Below are 23,852 nucleotides of genomic sequence, written 5' to 3'. Positions count from 1 at the left end.
GTAACGGCAGGTCTAAACGTAACCCACATCATAACGAATATTATCCCTGAACTACCAACCAAAAACCATTGTGGAATGTGTACCTTGAATCCTTCTCACCTGCATATGTATCCTGTGACTTGACCAGTTTTTTTATCCTCAATTTGAACCTTTATACTCCGTACACCTGCGGGAGATCGTTTTAAAAATCCGAATTATATACACATATATACGAAAGTGATCCTAAGGAAAGGCCTCATGACGTGTCCCAGTGTTGAATAAATAACTTAAAACTATCCAATTAATAAGTTTGGAAATGGACCGTCTAAGAGGAGAAACATCCTCTGGCGAAAGTGATTTTCTCAAAATCCCTAGATGGGTAAAGCGTCGTAGTGTGCGATTGCAGACATAAACTGTTAAGAGTTACAAACCAAATATAGACGATGAATGATTTTGTAAACCAATAGTTATATATATATATATATATATATATATATATATATATATATATATATATAAATAAACACAAACTAAGTTAAATGGAGCGAAATGTTTTGGACACTACGAGTAGTGCGTGATTTGTGATTTGAACGCTCAAAATCATTAATATTTTATTACCCAATGTGAGGTAGAGACTCATATAAGTTCTAATACACCAAAAAGTTTTTTTTTCTTTCCTCTTTGTCCAATTTTTTTTTAAGTGAAATAAGTGTCTTCTTTGCGTATGTCGCAAATCATAATTTTGTTTTAGCATGCCTAAGATATGATACATGTAATTATTTTTTTTCTTTTCTTTTGTCAATATGATCGAATATATAAAAATTTACTAAAATATAACACGATGTACTCTATTAATATATAACTAAGAATTTGTGCTTTTAATATTTTTTTTCATAATTATTTGTTTTGTCTTTTTTTCACTATGAATGTAATAAATTATTTGTATCTTTGTAGTTAGTTGGTTTCCTTTAAACATATATACACTGTCCTGAGTGAGTGAGCGTGTGAATGCATGATGGATTTAATTTAAGTAATTTGTGTGATGTCATTTGTCATATTTACATCTGTAATATATGTGTCATGTTTTGACATATGTGTTAAGGTAAATAACCTAGGTCATGAAGGACCGTCACTAACGGTTTAAATCGGCTCGAGGAGTGAAGCAAAAATAGCAGGATGAGCCTAAATACGACCTCTTTCTTCCAGGAAGTTGAGACTTTTATTGATACGATACATAAATTTATATTGAGTTAATAAGTTTGTTTTTGTTTTTTTTTTTCCTCTTGGCTAATTCATATGTGTGGTCGATCCTAGAGAACAGAGTTCAGATGCTGGATGGTTATCAATCACCGGTTGGAATAACAGTACAAAGAATGATTTCACTTTTCTCATTTCCAGGTCTAGGTCTGGGCAACCCCACGATCGTGGTGCCTGGAGCTAGGTCTGGGTGGTATGAGGGAACATGTGTCTATTCCGAAGCATTCCAGAATTGATTAGTTGTTAATAACATTTAGAATGATTCATCTTTCAACGACTTTCCCGACATCTTACTATATTTCCGGAATTATCCAGTAATCTGTTTCTTATTAAAATACCCCATTTCTTTTTCTTTCTTCTTTTCCTACCTCCTTCTTTTACCCTTCTACTTTCTTCTCTTTCTTTCCTATTTCTAAATGAAAGAAAACGGAGTCATGATTGAGAGTAGTCGCTATTGGCACGGTCAATAAGTTGTTTCGATGAGTTTTCTTCGGGAGTCCGATATGGAATAATTAACAATAACAAAAGGTTTATTGGAAGTTACTTTATTGAAGAATAATCATGATTTCGATTAGTAGATGATGTTTCGTAAATCGTTCTCGTTCAAAGAAAGTTAATTTTTAGCGACTCCTCTACATTGCGCTTTTCTCCGTTTACTACTATTAGTTTTTTTTTTACGTTTTCTTTCAATATTGGCGACCGTTGACATAGGATAGTTACCATGGAAACAATTGTTTTCCCTGGTAACGGATCTGAAATTATTTATTAAACACTGTTTAGGATCGAGCACATATTGACTTGGCCACAAAAGGTGCATAATTAAAAAGTTACAGTGAAATTAAATAATTATAGGCATTGGCTGTTCTGCTATCTTTGTCTCTCTCTGTAGAAAGGGGGAAATGAAGGAATTTGCTAAAGTGACTTCTAAAATTTGAAAATGCTGGAAGTTGACCCAAGGAGGGAATTAGATGGGAGTCCTTAATTTATGAACAGTACCTGAATAATAAGTATTGTTAGTTTATAAGTATATAATTGCATGTGTTTATATTGTGTCTTCTTATATGAAAACTATGGCAACCAATAGGGAAGTAGTATCACACGAGAACGCGGAAGTCTCATGTACACAATGTACTTTAGAAAGTAGTGAGAAAAGAGCTCGCGTCTCTCGTAGGCTAGTGAGGTGTCACGAATGTGGGCTGAAATGGATTCATTTCAGTTGTATTAATTTAGATTATACTGCTGAAAATGCAGAAAAGGTCCGGGCTGGTGAGATAGTTATATACTGCAAAGAATGTGAGGGGAAGCTCCACCAGTCGCGTGAACCTATGAGTTTATCCTCTGAGAGGGAAAATGAACATCCCGATTCAGACGGTGAGCGAGGGTATAGTACCCCGAAGAACCGAGGCCAAATATCTCCAGTGGAGATATCTGACCTCGATGATGATGAAAAAGATGGGGATTTAAGTGGTGATAAAACCAAAGAAGAGCAAAGGAAGACTGTGTCATCTAATAATGACGCTCTCCTCCTTTCATTGCAACAGATGTTACAGAAAATTGATCGGGATAATCAACAGATGAGTTACGAAATAAATGAAAAAATAGATAAAAATAGCCTGGAAATGAGACGCGAAATAAATGAAAATAGTCTGAAAATGAGACGTGAAATAAATGAAAAATTTGACACCTCGAAACGAGAAACCGAATCTCGATTTGAGGTACTAACCAAGAAAATCGACAGCATATGTTCGGACTTTGCTTCCTCAATAACCACATTGAGGGAGCAAACGTCTACTGAAATTGATTCGGTCAGATGCGAGGCTCAGCAATCCCTAAAGCAAATTCAGCAGGAGACTGAGGATAAATTAGATCATGTAAATTCTGAAATCGAACAAATGGATACCAAATTGCATAAAATCAACAATAAATTAGAGACACAGCAGGCCGAAATTGATAGTTTAAAGTCAACCTTGTCAGACTTATCATTGGAAACCAAACTGGAAGTGACTGACCAGAAAATTTCGAAAATTCAAAACGAGATAGTAAATATTCATAAAGAAATGACGAAATATAGTCGCGAAAAATCAGAGGTAACCTATCCTTTCCCCGGTAGCGATTCCTCAGAAATATTACCCGCTATAACAACTACCCGTGGCGCAGGAAAAGAAAATTTAACGTCGGTTGATGCACGGGATATTGCGACGCACTACCTTATGCATCGGTCAGAACCAAAGTCGTGGTTCAATTCTAATAGTGTGCCGAATCAGTCGAGTGTTGTGACGACTACGGTCACTAGCGTGAGTGCTCCCTCCTTACATGGAGGTATACAATCACATAGCGTGTTGCCGGGAAGAGGATATGGGTGCCATTCTGAGTCGTTGTTCACGGGTGCGATTGGTCCGGGGATGGAGCCCAACATATTCAATACGACCAACAGAATCCCTTTCACTTACATGGGTAGTTATAACACCGCTACGACGTCGTCGGTGGTAAATCCGGTGACGACTCCGATTGTGCAGGATAATATGTTAATTCCCAGTAACTATTCCCCTGCTTATGTTAGTATGGGTTCCAAGGTTTCGCTGAGGGACATCGAACGTTTTCCTACTTTTGACGGGAATATTACCAATGGACAGCCTCGTGTTTTTCTGCGTAGATTGCAGCAGTGTTTAGAAATGTATCGGCTGACCGATAGAGAACGTTTACAAATAGTTGAAAAACTTTTAATTGCAGCATCAGGCGCGTGGTTTGCTTCTATTAAATATAGAATTCATACGTTTGATGATTTCCTGATCCTTTTTAAGGAAGAATACTGCAACGAACATATAGAGAGGCTTCAGAAACGCAACCTCCAATCTTTGAGATATGATCGAGCCAAGTATGGGTCCCTTTTGGACTATGCTTGGAAGATCATCGAACTGTACTATCAGATCGCGGAAAATCCATCGCAAGCCGAGCTAGTAGACATAATAGTGAACGCTCTTCCACCAGATGAGTCACGGGCTATTGCTTCCCACTTGTGCCAAACGGTGCGAGAAGTTACGTCACGCCTAGCTGCCCTGTGTGGGAAAGAAACTGGAGGCCCACCAAAGAGGTATTTCGCCCGACAAGCAAAAGTTGTGAAACCCGTGAAAAGCAAGGCAACGGCTAGTTGCCAAACGGACTTTCTGAGTTACACCCAAGCTGGATCTCGTTATCCGAGTGGGTGTGGCTCGGAAAGCAATCAATATAATGGTCGACGTCTATACCGTACCCGACTGATGTTTAACAATCGCCGGGGTTATCGCCCCTATGACCGCACAATGGGGGAATCGAACCCGAATAGGGACGATAATAGGATGAACTTTAACGGGGCGTACCGGAGAAGAGAAAACGGTAATGGTCAAAGCGGTAATGTTACTAATAACAGTGCAAGTAGATCTCAGAATTCTGCCCCTTCGCCAATACAAACTAATGGCGGAAATAGAATTCTAACAAATGGAGGGACTGATAGTCGAGAAACTAGATCCTAACGTCATTGGATACGCCAGTCGGCGAGTGAAACCCTATGAGTTGTCTCTTTCAATATCTCAGCTGGAACTCCTGTCCGTTCTGTTCCTTTGTGAACATTTGAGCAGTAAAATTATTGAAAAATTGTGCTGTATTACACAATCTAAAAGGTGAACTCACAATTTCCAAAATCTTAAGCTTTTCAACTGTACCGAGGACAAAAAACGGGAACTTCTATCTCAATACCCAAAGTGAATGTTACACTGTCTCATTTGAGTGCATGAGAGTATGAGTGGGTAGTTAGTTTATTAGTATTAATACATGTTAATTCTATTCAACAAAATTTTGTTCTTCAAACAATTTTTTTTTTAACGACGCCGGGGAACTGTAATATGCCATTACAGTTTATTGAGATGATGTTTTTAATAGGAGGGTGCCCGAAATTTTTGCACCGACTGTACTTGACGTTCAACAAAAAATTTCTGGCTGTTCATATAATTCATAATATTGTTCGTTATTCTATTTCAAATTAACATGGAAAACTGTAAAAAAATTCATTGCGAATGATAGTTTTGGGAATCAATATCTTTATTTATATTTTAAATTAGTTATAAGTCTTGTATATGGATGTGTAAATGGATTATTACAATTCTTACGGTGTCAGTGCTATCCGAAAATATAGATCCACTATTGGACGGAACTTTTCAGATCAAATAACCAATCTAAAATTCGACAGAATTTTCAGGACCACCCTTCACCTCTCTTTTAGATACCTAGGTCCTTCTAATATCTAGTTTAATCCAGATTTTACCAAATTTTATTCGTTTCAAAGCCCCACCGCCAAAATGCTTAGTTTTGATTGGCTGATAAACCCACGCTATGATATTAGGGCGCAATTATTCCATTCCACGCCGGGAAATTTTACTGACAACAGCCAGATTCGGATCTTCTCGATCATAAAGTTGAAAAAGGAGTAGAAAAGCTGCAAAAAAGGTAATATTTGGGAGTTTTTTAACATCTAAAATCTCTGGAAGTCTCGAGGAGCCAAAAACTATTAAATTTCGTAGTAAAAACTGAACTAAAAAGCTGAAATAGGAAGCATAACTCGGTGACGCCATGTTGTGCAGATATAGTTCGTGATGGACAGAATTCAGGATAGTGTGTGCATTTAATCTCCTTTCCCAAACCCAGTTTTGCAGTTCAGTGAATCGAATAGTTAAATTTCCCTCTTGCCCCTCCTGAATCAGTGTAGGTTCGGTCAGACCTGTCCGTTCAGTAATCTGTCTGTGTAGTTAGTACGTGATTTTTTTTTCATATATATATATATGGCGGTATTTTTAGGTCTGTTTGTAGTGTTAGTAACCATCAGCATGTACGTGTAAATTAAGCAGAGGGCTCCTATCTGACTCCCAAATTGGGAGTACGGCTTCCAGCGGGATGAGTTGAACATGTAGTTTGTTCCGGGTTCCTGCCCCTTCAGGGCAGGGGTCCTATTGTTAGCTAATACTCCGATATGTCCCCTCAGGGCATTGATTAAACAGGTTAAGTAAAGAATGTGATTTAGTAAATATAAGGGCCAGTTGGCCCTGTTCCTTTCTTTCCTTTTCCTTTCGAGCCGATTTAAAATGGTGAAATATGAATGTTTTCTGTGTGTATTTATCAGTACAACATGTATTAATGATAGTGATAATTGGTGTGTATTGGCATGATGTGTCTTGTAGTTTAAGTAGTATGTGTATATTTGTAATGTAGTATCAGTAGTAATTGTGATAGTTAAGTGATGAAAGAGTGTGTGAGATAATTAAATATGGACAGTGTAGTATTTACTATGCGATAAATTTTTTATTACTCCGTCATTAAGTGAACTCATACACAATATTTAAAAGTGAACGTAATATAGTATGATAATTCCGTGTACAAGGTCACATTCAGTTGTTCAAGGGTTGATTATATCGTCGCTAGCCCTAGTGTCAAAAGTCAGTACTAACCGCCATTCTTCTGTCGAGATGCTTAGTGATTTAGTTTTCATGAAATTGACCTTTCTTTCCGAAATAAAACCTAGAAGGTATAATTCACAGCCCATATGAATGTACAGTTAGGTCAAGTGACCCAAAATTAATATATTCTGAAAATTTCAGCATTCTGCCTAGTCTAGAAATCGAGATATTTAAGTAAATAAACAATACGTAAATTTTTAACAGAAGTCGGGCGATATGATGCTAGATCTTCGCTTTGAAATTACAATAAATGTCCATTTTCCTTCGTGGCTGCAGAAGTTCATTGTTGCTGCAGAATTTCATAAACATTAAACATTATCGCAGATAATTCTAATTTCAGTGAACATACGTAGGATTTTGTTTTTTTTTTCTTTCTTCTTAATAAAGCTACCGAGTATTACATAGTATTGTGTGTGGTGAAAGAGTCTTGAGTTCGAGTGAGGTTGTCGTGCGGTGATCGGAATGTGAAATGTTTGTAGTGATTATAGATTTTAAAGTGTTATGATAAAATGTGTATATAGGCTGGGCGTAGATAGAGGAAACAGGGTGTCTGTAAAATATAACGTCGTAATGAATGCAAAGAATGATGATATGAATATTAATATGAATATGAATATGAAAGTATATGAATATTGTAGTAAATGAATATAGAAGATAGGACACCCATATAGTTGAATATATATAGTAGCCCAGTGAATACTTCGCCGCGTGTTGATATATATATATTGAATAGATACGTGTAGCTACAAACATCTCGGGTTCTGACCCCTGCACCATAATATCACGCGGACCGGAGGGCGATATATAGTCGGACTACGGTAATACTTTGTGGTTTAATGTGTTATAGTAATGATCAACCATAGTGATACCATCTGATAGCATGGGTAGCATCATATAATCGCTGACTAGATATATTGAATAATAAATTGTGAAAAGACAGTAGTAGTTATACATAAGGACTGTAGTGAATTATATTTTCTGGTCGGTTTTAAAAAATAGAATATCCTGCTCTGTGAATTTTTTTTTCCTTCACGTTACCTACTCGGGCTAGCTTACAATGTTCATGGAGGCGACAGCTCTGATAGGGTTACAGAATCAAAACAATTAATTATCCAATTAATCCCGTACCCGGGCATCGACCTCCCCCCTTGAATATTTTCGTTTTCTTTTCTTAGTTTTCAAACTAGATAGTGATGGAAATTAATCGATGCCTCAGAATTTAGCGCATTCTGCGAAGGGGAGCTATCGGTGAAGTTTGGCAATAGAAATCACCGATCCAAAATTCAGTTTATTTATTTTTTTTTTTAATTTTGGCAAATCACTAATTAGGGATATCTTAGCTATTACTCTAATTTCATTACTATTCTGGAATCTTCTAGTTTCCAAGAGGTCGGATGATTTTTTTTTCTTTTGAAATCCTAAATTAACGCCGTCTCTAACCTTCCGGAGGATTTCGGAGTCTGCAAGGGTGTTGACCGGATACGGTGAGTGGTGGGATTTCCCTAAAGCCTTTGTCTTTCCGAAAATCCCATCGTGGACACAGACTTGTCTCATCTTCGCAGACAGCTTTTTCGGCTATTTATTTGGTAAGCCGAACCCCTTTTGGCATATTAAGGATATTTTGGCTATGGATTTGTTGAGAGTGAAATTCGACTTCTATCTTTGTAGCGTTAGTTATTTCTCACTTAAGTCTTTGGCGCCCCTATTCTTCGTCTTCCTTCTTCACTATCCCTCTCTCTGTCTTCATTACTTCAAGATTTTTTTTTCAAATTTTCAACCTTCCCCCCCCCCCCCCCCCCGATTTTGAACTTGTCACTTACGATTTATTTAACGTACAACTCTGATCTGAAATTACCAGCTGAAACGTTGCAAGACACGATTCATGGATAAAGTAGATAGTGATTGGGTCCTCCATCACATTTTGACCTATCGCCGAAATGAACAAAGACTTCGTAGTTGACGACACTTCGATTACGTTCTCTCACCGTCGTCCCTCTTAAGTTTTTTTTTTTTTTTTTTTTGATCCATTGGTCACTTTCCTTTCTGTTTTGGTTTTCAATTACCTTGTAGTTAACCTGGGCCCAGAAATTGTACTTTGGTTTATCTAGTTATATCTTTAGAAATGCTTTGTGTTACGTGCCTGCCTCACAAAGTTTTTTTTTTTCATTATTTAAGCACGAATTGAATATATAAAAGTGAAAAAATTTATAGATGCGCGGTATCAAGTAAAAAATCAATTTTCTTTTTCATAGGTAATGTCGGAAGTCATTTGTTTTTGGACAATGTTTGCAACCTTGTAAAAAATTTTATTATTGGGGTGATTAATTTAAATGTGTGCGCATTTATTGAATATAAATATATATATATATAGAGAGAGAAATGAATACGTCGAAATGTATATGTACTTAATATGTGAATATGATTTTAAAGTAAAAGTATGATATTAAATGTATTATGAATATATGTAAGAGCGCTCATGTCTGTCCCCCCTAAACGTGTATTGGTTGCTATAGTTTGCCAGTGAGTTTTCCGACGAATTTGAGAATGTAGATTTTGTCATGAATACCGCCGTGCACTTAAGTAATTTTCCTTTTCTTTTGAATAAATGTAAATGATACCTTATGTAATTCTGTAATGGCATGTATTGGAAAGTAACGGCAGGTCTAAACGTAACCCACATCATAACGAATATTATCCCTGAACTACCAACCAAAAACCATTGTGGAAAGTGTACCTTGAATCCTTCTCACCTGCATATGTATCCTGTGACTTGACCAGTTTTTTTTATCCTCAATTTGAACCTTTATACTCCGTACACCTGCGGGAGATCGTTTTAAAAATCCGAATTATATACACATATATACGAAAGTGATCCTAAGGAAAGGCCTCATGACGTGTCCCAGTGTTGAATAAATAACTTAAAACTATCCAATTAATAAGTTTGGAAATGGACCGTCTAAGAGGAGAAACATCCTCTGGCGAAAGTGATTTTCTCAAAATCCCTAGATGGGTAAAGCGTCGTAGTGTGCGATTGCAGACATAAACTGTTAAGTTACAAACCAAATATAGACGATGAATGGTTTTGTAAACCAATAGTTAGATATATATATATATAGATATATAAATAAACACAAACTAAGTTAAATGGAGCGAAATGTTTTGGACACTACGAGTAGTGCGTGATTTGTGATTTGAACGCTCAAAATCATTAATATTTTATTACCCAATGTGAGGTAGAGACTCATATAAGTTCTAATACACCAAAAAGTTTTTTTTTCTTTCCTCTTTGTCCAATTTTTTTTTAAGTGAAATAAGTGTCTTCTTTGCGTATGTCGCAAATCATAATTTTGTTTCAGCATGCCTAAGATATGATACATGTAATTATTTTTTTTTCTTTTCTTTTGTCAATATGATCGAATATATAAAAATTTACTAAAATATAACACGATGTACTCTATTAATATATAACTAAGAATTTGTGCTTTTAATATTTTTTTTCATAATTATTTGTTTTGTCTTTTTTTTTCACTATGAATGTAATAAATTATTTGTATCTTTGTAGTTAGTTGGTTTCCTTTAAACATATATACACTGTCCTGAGTGAGTGAGCGTGTGAATGCATGATGGATTTAATTTAAGTAATTTGTGTGATATCATTTGTCATATTAACATCTGTAATATATGTGTCATGTTTTGACATATGTGTTAAGGTAAATAACCTAGGTCATGAAGGACCGTCACTAACGGTTTAAATCGGCTCGAGGAGTGAAGCAAAAATAGCAGGATGAGCCTAAATACGACCTCTTTCTTCCAGGAAGTTGAGACTTTTATTGATACGATACATAAATTTATATTGAGTTAATAAGTTTGTTTTTGTTTTTTTTTCCTCTTGGCTAATTCATATGTGTGGTCGATCCTAGAGAACAGAGTTCAGATGCTGGATGGTTATCAATCACCGGTTGGAATAACAGTACAAAGAATGATTTCACTTTTCTCATTTCCAGGTCTAGGTCTGGGCAACCCCACGATCGTGGTGCCTGGAGCTAGGTCTGGGTGGTATGAGGGAACATGTGTCTATTCCGAAGCATTCCAGAATTGATTAGTTGTTAATAACATTTAGAATGATTCATCTTTCAACGACTTTCCCGACCTCTTACTATATTTCCGGAATTATCCAGTAATCTGTTTCTTATTAAAATACCCCATTTCTTTTTCTTTCTTCTTTTCCTACCTCCTTCTTTTACCCTTCTACTTTCTTCTCTTTCTTTCCTATTTCTAAATGAAAGAAAACGGAGTCATGATTGAGAGTAGTCGCTATTGGCACGGTCAATAAGTTGTTTCGATGAGTTTTCTTCGGGAGTCCGATATGGAATAATTAACAATAACAAAAGGTTTATTGGAAGTTACTTTATTGAAGAATAATCATGATTTCGATTAGTAGATGATGTTTCGTAAATCGTTCTCGTTCAAAGAAAGTTAATTTTTAGCGACTCCTCTACATTGCGCTTTTCTTCGTTTACTACTATTAGTTTTTTTTTGTTTTTTTTACGTTTTCTTTCATGATGGCATCTGTTATGCTATGCTCCGGCAGCTAGGCCTACCTGATGATAGCAAGCACTATCTTCTTGACTTGTACAATCGTATCTGGCTTGAAGATTCCTTCCCTGTTGCCGAGCTCCTACGTGGCTAAGCGGTTAGCTTGCACCCCTTTAGCGTGGGAGACCCGGGTTCGATTCCCGGTGGGAGCTCATGTGGTTGGGATTCCACGTTAATCAGTAGGTCCACGTCTCATATAGCCTCGCTGCTGAACGGGACGTTCAACTCAAAATCAAATCAAATCAAAATTCTTCCCTGCTGCTTGGAGTGAAGCATACATTATTCCTATTTTGAAGCCTGCCGAACCTGCCACGTCCAGTGGAATCTATATCACCCGATCGCCTTGGCTAGCTGTCTGTGTAAGCTTTTGGAGAAGATGATCAATACCCGTTTAGTCTGGTTTCTTGAACACCATAGACTCATTTCCAATCTTCAGTGTGGTTTTCGGCGCTTCCGTTCGACTACTGATCATTTGGCGTATCTTGAAAGTGCTCTTCAGGATGCCTTTCGTCATCAAGAACATCTGATAGTAATCTTGACCTTGACACGGCTTGGCGTTATGGCATTGTACGGCAAATCCATCTCTGGGGCTTACGTGGCCGCTTCGCTCTCTTCATCTAGAACTTTCTCTAACAACGTTCTTACCGAGTCAAGCTTGGAGCTACTCTTTCTGCTCCGTTTCCACAGGAGAATGGCATTCCGCAGGGCAGTGTGTTGAGTGTCACATTGTTTGCTACAACACTGAACAGTGTGATGTCGCAGATCTCCCCTTCTGTTCATGGGCTGCTTTATGTGGATGACTTTACTACCTACTGATGCTCATGTGATCTCCGTACAATTACTCGACAGTTGCAATTAGCGCTCAACCGCTTTCACCGATGGTCTACCACTACTGGTTTCACATTTTCTCTCACCAAAACACAATTCGTCTATTTTTGTCGCCTTGGTCAATGTGCTTATGATCCTGAGCTGTTCCTTGGCTGTTCTGGATTGTCCTATGTGGATCATGTTCGTTTCCTGGGCTTGGAATTTGACAGAACACTTACCTGGGCTGTTCATGTTCGAGACCTGAAGTACCGCTGTCTCCGCTCCATGAACTTATTACGTTTGGTGTCTTATCTTTCGTGAGGTGCTGACCGTGTGGTGATGCTGCGTCTATATCGTAGCCACATCCGCTCTCAATTGGATTATGGCTGTGTTGCATATGTATTCTGTTTATCATCTTGGCCTTCGTTTGGAGCTTTCCGATCCAGTCTTATTCCTAGTCTCTATGTCGAGGCACTTGAACTATCTCTTTCACACCGTCTGGACTGTCTGCTCCTGCGCTATTACATTCATACCCTGTCCTCCCTGACCATCCTTTCGGCCTTCACCCTTGAGGCTGGTGCTCGCTATGACAGATATCAAGCACAACCTACTGCTACTCGGCCTTTTGGCATTCGTGCTATAGACCTTATGGCTTCTCTTGAACTGAATATCCTTGCCATCTGTCCATTGGGCTTCTTCCCCATTCCTCCGTGGACTGTTCTACCACAAGTTGTCAGATTTCATCTAACGCAGTTTAAAAAGTCTGTCACCAGCAATCAAGAATTTTGTCAGGTGTTCTTCTCTTTTCTGGATGCGTACCACACGTACGCTGTCCTCTACACAGATGGTTTGAAGCATGAAGATTCTGTTGGCTGTGCGTTCATCACGGATGATCATAGCGCTGGTTTCAAGCTCCATCCTACTTCCAATGTCTTCACTGCTGTATTGGTTGCTATTTTGGAGACTGCATTATATTCGTCGACGCCATCTTCGACATGTTCTATCCTCTGACTCCAGTAGCACTTTATGTAGTCTCACTGATGTGTCAATTGTGCGCCCTATAGTTCAGCAAATTCTACTCTCCTGCCATTCCTTATGTCTCGCAGGTTGCGATGTCCAATTTTGTTTGGTGCCTGGCCATGCTGGTATTCCAGGGAACGAGCGTGCTAACCGTGTTGTCAAAGAAGCTGCCCTTACAGGACCTGACTATCAGTCACTGCTCCCCAGCTCCGATATTCGTCCTGTAATCAACCGTGTTCTCCTTCAGCGCTGGCAGACTAACTGGGATGAGCACCTTCAGAATAAATTACACGCTATCAAGCCGCGACTTGGTGTTTGGGCCACGAGTTCTCGTCGTTCAAAACTGGAAGAACGACGATTGGCACGCCTGCGTTTCGGGCACAGCCATCTGACCCATGGCTACCTGTTACGTAGGCAGAGCCCGCCGTCCTGCACCTATTGTGGTGCATTACTGACCATCCGCCACCTTCTTGTGGAATGTGTTTCTCTTGCTCCTGAGCGAGCCCACCTTGACTTACCAGCTGATATGTGTACATTGCTTGGAGACGATGTCTAGATTATTCAGAAAGTTTCACTTACTTGCAGCATGCGCACGTCTTGATTGATTTGTGAGTGCATTTCTCACGTTTCTTTTAATTAATTTATTTATGATTTTATCTACTGTTTCTCTGTGATTTCATGGTGGTTTTATGTTTGTCATAGCATTTCCTTGCTTTTATCTATTTTACTGCACTTTCATATTCATTACTAATTCTGGGCTGCCATACGTGTGCTCACCTATTGCCGAGCTGTCCCGGCAGAGAAGATTAACATGTCATTGTGTACTAACCAGTCCTTGTGTTTGTGTATCGAGTTTGCACTTTTCTTCAATGCTGTGACATTTTAATTCGTAACTGACCTGACATCTTTTCCGTGCTAAAGACTTTGCTTTTAATTTATTATTTCTGCGATACTATGCTTTTGTTCTTGGGTACTTCCATTTTCTACTGTCACAGAAGGATGCAAAAGACCTGCTGTTGATGCGCCCACCCACACCTTTCAGTCAGTCAATCAATATCTTAGCAGTGTCGTTTACGCCGAGTCTGTGCCTTGTATATACTCTGGAGCAACGTATCCATGCTGCTTGTTTGTAACAATGTGCGCACTCAGCAAGGAATATTCGACAGGGTACGTCAGTCATTGATATGACGTGCGCATGCGTGCATTAACAGCCATTGGGGACATTTTGAACGTCTACTCTGACTCAACTCGAGGTAAGTACAATATGTACTGTGCTGTACGTGCGTATGTTGGCTATCAGGTTACTGATCATCGTTACTCCACAGCGCACCATTTGTGCATCGCGCGTCTTGCTTGACATTGCCCATCACTGTGTGTTTGTTCGCTTTCTTTCTTTCCTCTTCAGTCATTGGCTTTGTGCTTCTTCGTATTTCTCCAGTATCATTTTTATGCGCGATAGCGGCGTCCGAGGCACGTATCGTCTCGGCCAGGATGCAGTACCATCAACTCTCAGGCTGATCCTGCTTGCTCTGTCTGCGCAACCACCTAATGTGCCATTTTGCTGATGATCATAGCCACATTTAACTAGTTTTGATGTCACAGATCACTTGCTGCAGTTTGTGCGCATCTTTTTGTTCCGTTTCAGTTCTCATGAATCGATTTTTCGTTCCAACTTGGCACCTCTGTCACTTGTACATTACGTGAAATTCGAAAACAATGGAAGAGGACTTTTTGTCTTCATTTGATGTCACGAATCACCCCCCTAAGTTGGTGTACATCTTTCAGGTTCACCCTATTTATCTATATATCTATATCTATTTATCTATCTATCTGCATCAATTACCCGGATCGCTGGGTTAAATTAAGAAAAAAATTAATAATATGTTCTGTTCGTCAGTCACTTCTTACTATTACTAAAACGTTCTTTGATATCGTTCAATTTGGATTATTTTTATATATATCCCCCTCCCCTCCCCATGTTAAGGGGCACGGCATCGGAAGTGTTCTTGTTCATCTTAGCGATCCCGAAAACTATGAATTCGACACTGATATTGGTAATTTCGATCATTGTTATATATATCCCCCACTCCCAAGTTGCGGGGTGAATTTGGATTTAAACGGCATCAGAAGTGTCACTGTTCATCTTAGCGATCCCGAAAACTATGAATTCGACACTGATACTGGTCATTTCGATCACTTTTATGTATTTCTCCCCCCTCCCTCAAGTTGCGGGGCGGAATTTGGATTTAAACGGCATCAGAAGTGCCACTGTTCATCTCAGCGATCCCGCAAACTATGAATTTGACACTAACATCGGTCATTTTCGATCACTTTGAAATCTTTCTCCCCTCCCCCAGCTTTAACTCACACCGTCAAAGTGATATGACAATAACCATCTCAGGTTTAAACTTCATCAAGTTGTAAATTTGATCGAGATCAGTCCGGTTGTTCAAGAGTTAATAAGTTTTATATATCTCCCTCCTCCTATCCCCCTACCCTAAGTTCCAGCGTGAAAGTGAAATAATAAAAAAGAAAAAAGCATATCAGGCCCGAACCTCATCTATGTTAAAAGTTTGATCGAGATTGATCATTTGATTCAAGAGTTATTAAGTTTTATATACTTTTTTTTAACTTTTCCCTCCCCCTCCCCTAAATTCTATCGTAAAAGTCAATAGAAAAATACCATTCTAAGCTCGAACCTCATCTACGTTGAAAACTTGATCGAGATCGGTCGGGTGGTTTAAGAGTGACGAAGTCACAAAGAAAGTCACTTTCATTTGTATTTTTTACATATATATCTCCCCCTCCCCTACGTTGCACCGTCAAAGTGAAATTATAAAAAAAATCCAGGTCCCAGCCTCATCTTGTTGAAAATTTGATCGAGATCGGTCGTGTGGTTCAAGAGTTATCAAGTTTTATTTATTTTCATAGATATCTCCTCTCCCCTCCCGCAACCCTAAGTTCTACGGTAAAAGTGATATTATAAAAACCACCCCAGGTCCGAACCTCATCTGAGTTGAAAATTTGGTTAAGATCGGTCGGGGGTGGTTTAACACTTATAGGTTCTAGGTAAATTATAGACTTTCAGTCAAGCAGCTACAGCACCATCCCTATTTATCGTAGGTTCATGATTCGTACCTCTTTTTTTTTCACAATAAAGCAGCCTTTCAGCACATTTCCCTATTATGTTCCTGAGGCAGAAAGCTCGAGAGAAATCGGGAGTTTCTCATTAAAAAAAAAATCTACCCCCCCCCCTAGACTCCCTCTTATATCGCAGAGATCTGAAAATCAACTGAAAAATACTAAGTGGTGTATTAAATTTCAGGCTTCTCTCTTGAATATAAGGGCTTGAAATATATTTACAAATGAACCCACAGTGCCCCAGATTACCGCAAAAGACCATAATCTCAGATAAAAAATTTCCTGGGACATCCCTGTTTATCCTAGGATCATATTTTGTACCTCATTCTCTTCAGGATAAAACAGCTTTTCAAACGGTACCATTCACATGTCTCCATGTATCTGAGGCATAAAAATCGCTAAAAAAGTATTTTTTGGTTACAATATTCTTTCAATTTTTTTTTAAAAGAAAACATTTTTGTCCCTCTGAAGCACTCGGTGTTTACGCATAGATGTAAAAAAATCTGATAAATATTACTCGGTGGACTGAATGTTTGTGCAAAATATCAATCTTCTAGGTGCCAAAGAAAGCCCGTCAAAAAATAATAAAAGTAGGCCCAACGAAAAGATATATTTTTAAAAGGTTATGACGTCATAACCCCTACGTCTCGACGTAGAAAGGCGGAAAACCACATGTAACGTGTTCTGCAATGCCTCTATGCTTCGGAAAACAAAAAGCCCGAAGTAAAAAGCTTTATTGATATTTTTTAAATCGAATAATGAAGACACTTCTTCAGAATATAAAAATTGGCACTAGAACCTAAAAGGATTAAGCGTGATGAATTCACAAAGACAGTCACTTTTATTTTTTTTTTTTTTACATGTATCTCCCCCTTCCCCCTCCCCTACGTTGCACCGTAAAAATGAAACTAAAGAAACATCCCAGGCCCGAATCTTATCTATGTTGAAAGTTTGATCGAGATCAGTCGGGTGGTTCAAGAGATACTAAGTTTTCTTCATTTTTATATATCTCCCATCCTCCCCTCCCCTCCCCTAAGGTCTACCGTCAAAGTGAAATGATAAAAAACTTTCCAGGTTTGAACCTCATCTATGTTGAAAATTTGATTGAGATTGATCGGGTGGTTCATGAGTTCTTAACTCACGAACATAGTCACCTATTTTTATATATATTGATTTTAGAATATCTCCTCCTCCCCATCTCCTATATTGCTCCATCAAAGTGAAATAATAAAAAAAATTCCCGTGCATGAACCTCATCTATGTTGAAAATTTGATTGAGATTGATCGGGTGGTTCATTAGTTATAAGTTTTATTTATTTTTTCATAACTCCCCCTCCCCTAAGTTTTACTGTCAAAGTGAATAGCTAAAAACACTCCCAGGCCAGAACAGCATCTATGTCAAAAATTTGATCAGGATTAGGAGATTAGGAGTTAGTGACGTTCAATTTATGAACTGACATAAAGTAAAGTGGTACTTCGGGTTGACGTGGAAAGTTTAAATTTTGGCATGATTGTAGCTTTCCGGGACTAACCGACAGGAAAATTCCAAAAGTGATTATTTTTAATTTTTAGAGGGTCTAAAGGGGGGATGAAGAAATTTCCCATGTTATTTAAGTGGGCCTTTTTTTTTTTTTTTTTTTTAGACCTATAATCTCATGTTGAGGTACTTGGAATTAGAATAAAAACTTGAAATTTGGTACGCTTGTACATTTTCGTTAGCGTTACTTAAGTAAATCACTAAAAATGAAAATGTCCAACTTTTGAGTGATTCCCTCTGTTATTTGTATGGGACAAATTTCACACCCCAAAATTATTGGGCACTTCCTGTAGGGCTACGATGATAAAATTTGACATTATACTAGCTGTTCGGGACTAACCTGCCGGAAAAATACCAAAAGTGAATATTTTCAATTTTTAGGGAGTAAAGGGGCGATGAAGAAATTCCACATGTTATTTAAATGGGCCTTTTTTTTTTTTTTTTTTGAACCTATAATCTCATATTTTAGGTACTTAGAAGTGGAATAAAAACTTGAAATTCGTTATGCTTATGTGTTTTCGTTATCGTTAACTAAGTAAATCACCAAAAATAAAAAATAAAAATAAAATAAAAATCTAACTGTAGAGTGGTTTTATGGGGAACTGAAAAATCTTCTTTGTGTTATGTATATGGACATCTTCTACACCCCAAAATGTTAGGCACTTCTAGCAGGATTAGAATGTTGAAATTTGGTATGATTGTATCCTTCCGAGACTAACCGGCAGGAAAATTGTAAATTGCCAAAAGCGAATATTTTTAGTTTTTAAGGTGTCTTAAGCGGAATGAAGAAATTCCCATGTTATTTAAATGAGCTTTTTCTTAGGATACAAAATCTTATCTTTTGATAGTTGAAATGCGAAAAGATACTTGAAATTTGCTAGAACTGTGGATTTAAGAGGTGCGAGGCCGTAGGCCGAGTAAACGTGGGTGTCAGGGGACGAAGCCCCCAGCCGGGCAAAATGCAGGAAATGTTAAGAGCAAATGCACCAAATTTACTCTTGATGTAAAGGCTGATACATAAGAGACACGAGGCCGTAGATCGAGTAAACCCGCGGGTCTGGGGACGTAGTCCCCAGCTAGCCGAAGGCTAGTACATACATATATAAGTACTGATTGCATTTTGTCTGTAGATCACTGAAGTGGTATATAATTAGGTATAACTCACACTGACCACTCCGAGTTCAAATCCTATGACGGCGTAAACTTTATTTTTCGAACACTAGTGGAGCCTTTTATCAAAGCATGACTTATAAAACTGTTCATTATGATGTCGACGAGGCGTTTGTTGTTATATTCTTCTGCTATTCTAACTTTCAGTATTTACGCAACTAAAGGATTTAAATGGAATGATGAATACTATTGTTATTAGTTATTCTGATTTCAATTCAATTTTTGTGAGAATAAATTATATTAATTATATAATAAGATTGAAATTTATTTTCAGGGTTGTTGTCAAGTGTTCGTATGTATTAGACCCCTTCAACCAGAAGAACAGGAAAATACAAGCTATAGAATTTTTCATTTGAATGAAGCGAGCATTCTCATTCAAAAACTAAGAGGTTTGTTAATTGTGGAAATTTAAATTTTCTTCTATGTTTATTTCTAACACCAGTTTTAAAAACTGACAGTCGAGACGAGTAGAAAAATGAGTAAATTAAATGCAACTAAAATCTGTTTTTATTATTGATAACAGGTGTTAGCATGTTTCTTAAATTATAATTATGTTCTTTGGCAGCGTTGTTTGTCAATTTCTGCTTCTCTTTTTTTATATTTTGTCTTTCTCACCGTCTATTTTCCTTTAATTCACTAGCTCCAGTGTCTTCCGTAAGCTTGTCGATAGTTTTTCCTTCTCTTGCGACGCGTATCTTTCTGCTTTCTCAGGTTCCGCATCCTTTTAGTGGGTTTTGTGTAATTTTCTCTCCCAATCTAGATTTTCTCTCAGGTAAGTTCATATCTGTAAGAACAGAGTAATATTTTGGTTATGTGGAGCAAGACTAAACATCAATATCAGTGCTCAAAACAGTGAATAACTCGAAAATAATGTTAAAATCATTTTAGGTCAATAACTAAGTGTACAGTACAGGTTTTCGAAAATACTGAATTAATTCATTAATATCAGAAACTAATCTATAACCCTTTCGGACCCAGGCCATTTTTGGCGTTTTCCTACATTTTCAGTTAGTGACTTATTGGTCAAAAAGTATTTATCCGATTGATATGGTTAAAAGCTTGTTTTCTTGGAGAGAGGATGTGGCTAATTTTTGGGTTATGTTAGATTGCAATGTTGCCAACAGGAGAGAAATTATTGAGGGAAATGTAGGGGTGAAAATTTACAAAAAATTCCCTAACCGAATTTCAAGATTTGTTTGCAGTTGGCACCACTGTTGCCACATAGGTTCAAGTCAACTAAAAAAAATCTTTGGTGTGTTGACAAGGTACAGTGGAAACTGCAGTCGCTGGTTGCTATACAAAGAGAGAAAAAAAAATTCTCTTGTCATCATACACATGAAATTTTGACACTTTTACGCTTCAGAAGCAAAATCAACAGATATTCCGAAGGTACATCTTCCCTAATTATCCTGTTGAAACTTTTTATAGTGCGTTCTGTATGCCAAAGGGAAGGCTTTCAGATAGGCTTGCGCCAATGTAGCTAGCAAAAGGGAAGTAATAGGGGGGGGGGGATAGGGAAATTTTCGGATTTTTCACCTCAAAATCGGGAATTAACTTTTTGGGGTTGGAAACACTGCCACCAGACAGACGCAAACTATCTGAAAATAAACCTTTGTACCCCATTAATATATCCTACAAGTATCATGGCGATATCTAACAAAGTAAGCATGAAATTAAAAGAAATATCTCATTCTACCTCAGAAATTCCCCATTTTCTTAAGATTTTCAGAACATGGTTTATTATAAACTTCAACTGTACTTTCCCTAATTATCCTACTGAAACTTTTTATGGTGCGTTGTGTAAGTTAAGGACGAGGCTTTAAGATAGTGGTGAGTTTGTTTGAATGTAACCAACAAGAGGGAAATAATAGAGACAACAGGATATTTTTCCAAAATTTTCCCCTAAAATCGGGATTTAATTTTTTGGCTGGAAACATTGCCATCAAACAGATGCAAACAATCTTAAAACAAACATTGGTATCCCACTAATATAAACTACAAGTATCAAGGCGATATTTAAGAAACAAGGCTTCTAATTACAAAAAATAGATTACGGTAAACAGAAAAGCAGGGAAAACTAGAAAAATCAAAGGTTAGAACCTAAATACGAATTTTTCGTGCACCCCCTAATTACCCTATTTTAACGATCTGTACCCGCTTTTGTTCAGAAAGGACCAATGTTTGACTGGCGTAAGTTGACTTGTGCTCAGGCATATAGCAGGGTTCCCACTCGTCCTGAAAATCCTGGAAAACCTGGAAATGTCCTTGAATTGACTTTGTCCGTAGAAACATTCTTAAAAATGCATTTCTGACCTTGAAATGTACAGAAATACTGAATGTCAGATTTTTCATGATTATAATGAAGATTTTAATTGATTGCTGTACCTGTTTTTGTGCTGAATAATAATTTGTCATGATCCTGCATGTGTGGATGATTGGTGGGTTTCCTTTCTCCCAACTGGGTGGTTGGCTGGGAGAAATTCTCTCTTTCATTCACTAGTCGGTCAGCCCATTCTTGGATGCTGTCTTCACTAGCACTATCCTCCTGAAACTGTGCCTTGTACCAGTACCAATCCTCCATAATCAGCCTAGGGGGGCGCGGTGGCTCAGTGGTAGAGCGTTCACCTCCGGTGTTTGGGGTCCCTGGTTCGATCCCATCTCGCGTCGTGTGAACTTTGTGGTGGACAAACACCGTGCTCGTGGGTTTTCTCGGGGTTCTCCCGTTTCCTTCCACTTTCTTCATTCCTCCATTTCACTCATTTTTCATTATCACCATCTCCTTTAGCCTAACCGGCATAATCGTGGGACGTTAAACTTACAGATTTCATTTCATTTTTCCATAATCAGCCTATTTTCGCAACAGTACATACTCTTCAGTAAAATTTAATATGAGACTATGTCTATAGATGAGGAAATCACAACTCCATATTCAGTTGAAAAACTTGTAATATAATTCCTTTTTTCCTCTAATTATATCTGTCACACTGTCACACAATGAAGATGCCATGTACGAAAAATATATTTTTGTTGGTAAATTTGTTCGGTGCACAATTAAAATGTCAAATAGATATATCGAATATCGACAATATCTATATCGAATATCGACAATATCGTATATCGACAACATCCAATATTGATATTCAACATATTGATTGGTCTTGAATATTCGTGTTGATATAGACAATCTGGTCTCAAAACGTTTCAATGGGGGATGTCCCAGAATACTTGTTAGTCTCAGAAAACAGACGTGAGTTCCTTCTAATCCACCACTCTTTCCTCAGAAAAAGTTAATAAAAATAGTAATTTAATTGTCTTTCCCAGCCATCATATTGGTCATCATTGCGGAAATAATGAGAGTGAAACAGGGTGACATAGAATATGCGTGTTTTATTTGTGTGTAAGTGTGTATTTCATGTATATGCATTTGTGAATGTGCACGTGTGGCGGTATGCGTTAGAGAGAGAGAGAGAGAAGTTCTTTCTATAACATAACATAACACGTGCGTTGTATTTTAAACTCACGCACAAATAATATTTGATCCTGATATGGACGAATGACGTACCCGATCAGCAAAAGCAAAATCGGGGAATCCCTGTTTCTCTTTTGTACTAATCATTTGATGCCTTACTGCAACAGGAAATCGATGCATATCTTTGAGTGCCATACAGACAGTGGTGCTATTCAGCCGGTTCGCTAGAACCGGTTGTTAAAATATTTCGAGTTTGCGAAACCGTTTGTTATACCTAGGCATAACAGTAAATTTTACCCAGTTATAACCAAGAACGTGCAAGCTTTAGTTTGTTTAGCTTTGTTCTTCTGTATATGATCTCTCAGAATAAGGTATAAATGATTATTTCTTAATTCCAAATGGGCCGGTTAGATATCAAGAGTGAAAACTAAAATCACATGACTGCAGTGGTGAGGGCTATTTACATTTGAAACGCATATATACCATTATCAGCAATTGTTGATCCATTCTGGATTAAGGTTTTTCCAATGCTTCTTGACAAACATCTATTTTGGATAATTCGTTTCGAAGATATTCGCAGTGCTACCTAATTTCGTCACAACACCTTATATTAGGTTGGTGTGAAGGTCTCTACTTGTCACTTGTGGCATCCAGTGAAAAATTTGCTTTTGTCTATCTTGTATGATTTGTTTAATAAGACAGAGGGAGAGAGATATCTATCTATCTATTTATCCATCTACTATCTCTCCCTCGATTTATATATAACAGCACTGGCTACAGATATGGAAGAAAACCTACTTCACTGGTGGAAATCTCATGACAGTTACTTTCCAAAATTAGCTCTTCTGGCTCGTAAATATTTGTATATTCAGAGTACTAGCACTCTATCGGAAAGACTATTTATGCAATATCATAACTGATGCTCATACTTCACTTACTGCAGAATATGCGAAACAACTTATTTTCTTTCCATGAATAGAAAGCTCGTTCCTAAATAGTGGTGTCATGAACTTTTAATGCAACATACATTTCTAGTTGAAAACTCAGTGCTAATAGGCATATTTCTAAACAAGACAGATATTGTTCATTTTTCTCTGTGTGTGATGTATGTGCTTGTGTTCTTCTAAAATAATCCGTTGCCTTTAAAAATTTAACACTTGGACTTAATATTCTTTTGTAGTATTCTATTTTAATATTCAATAAAAAAATTCCAGCGATCTGTCGAGATCTCTTTCATGTTGTTATTAAATCGGTAATCTTTTATATTAAAGAGCTTTACGCAAAGACGTAACATGTCCCATATGAACTGAGAGGTTTCTTGTTATTGGTTTTGTGCAAACTCATATCTAAAAGTGTTGATGTTTTCATTAAATTTAAAACTTACGTCTCATAC

At 37.6% G+C, this 23,852-nt stretch overlaps 1 protein-coding gene and 1 long non-coding RNA gene across 2 annotated transcripts in view; one reads left to right on the top strand and one right to left on the bottom strand.

Moving 5' to 3' along the window:
* LOC145687324 (uncharacterized) overlaps positions 1 to 23,852 on the top strand; it is a 213,524-nt gene that overhangs the window by 13,895 nt on the left and 175,777 nt on the right. The gene's annotated exons all lie outside the window — the stretch shown is intronic.
* LOC145688245 (uncharacterized) overlaps positions 19,480 to 23,852 on the bottom strand; it is a 64,053-nt gene continuing 59,680 nt past the window's right edge. Inside the window, exon 4 of the long non-coding RNA XR_014131862.1 lies at positions 19,480 to 19,774. This is a non-coding gene — a long non-coding RNA (uncharacterized LOC145688245). The remainder of the gene's footprint in view (positions 19,775 to 23,852) is intronic.

The sequence above is a fragment of the Thermobia domestica genome, chromosome 6, assembly GCF_964235325.1.
Source record: "Thermobia domestica chromosome 6, izTheDome1.hap1.1, whole genome shotgun sequence".
In the NCBI taxonomy this organism is placed as follows: Eukaryota; Metazoa; Arthropoda; class Insecta; order Zygentoma; family Lepismatidae; genus Thermobia; species Thermobia domestica.
This window is presented reverse-complemented; position numbering and strand designations above follow the sequence as displayed.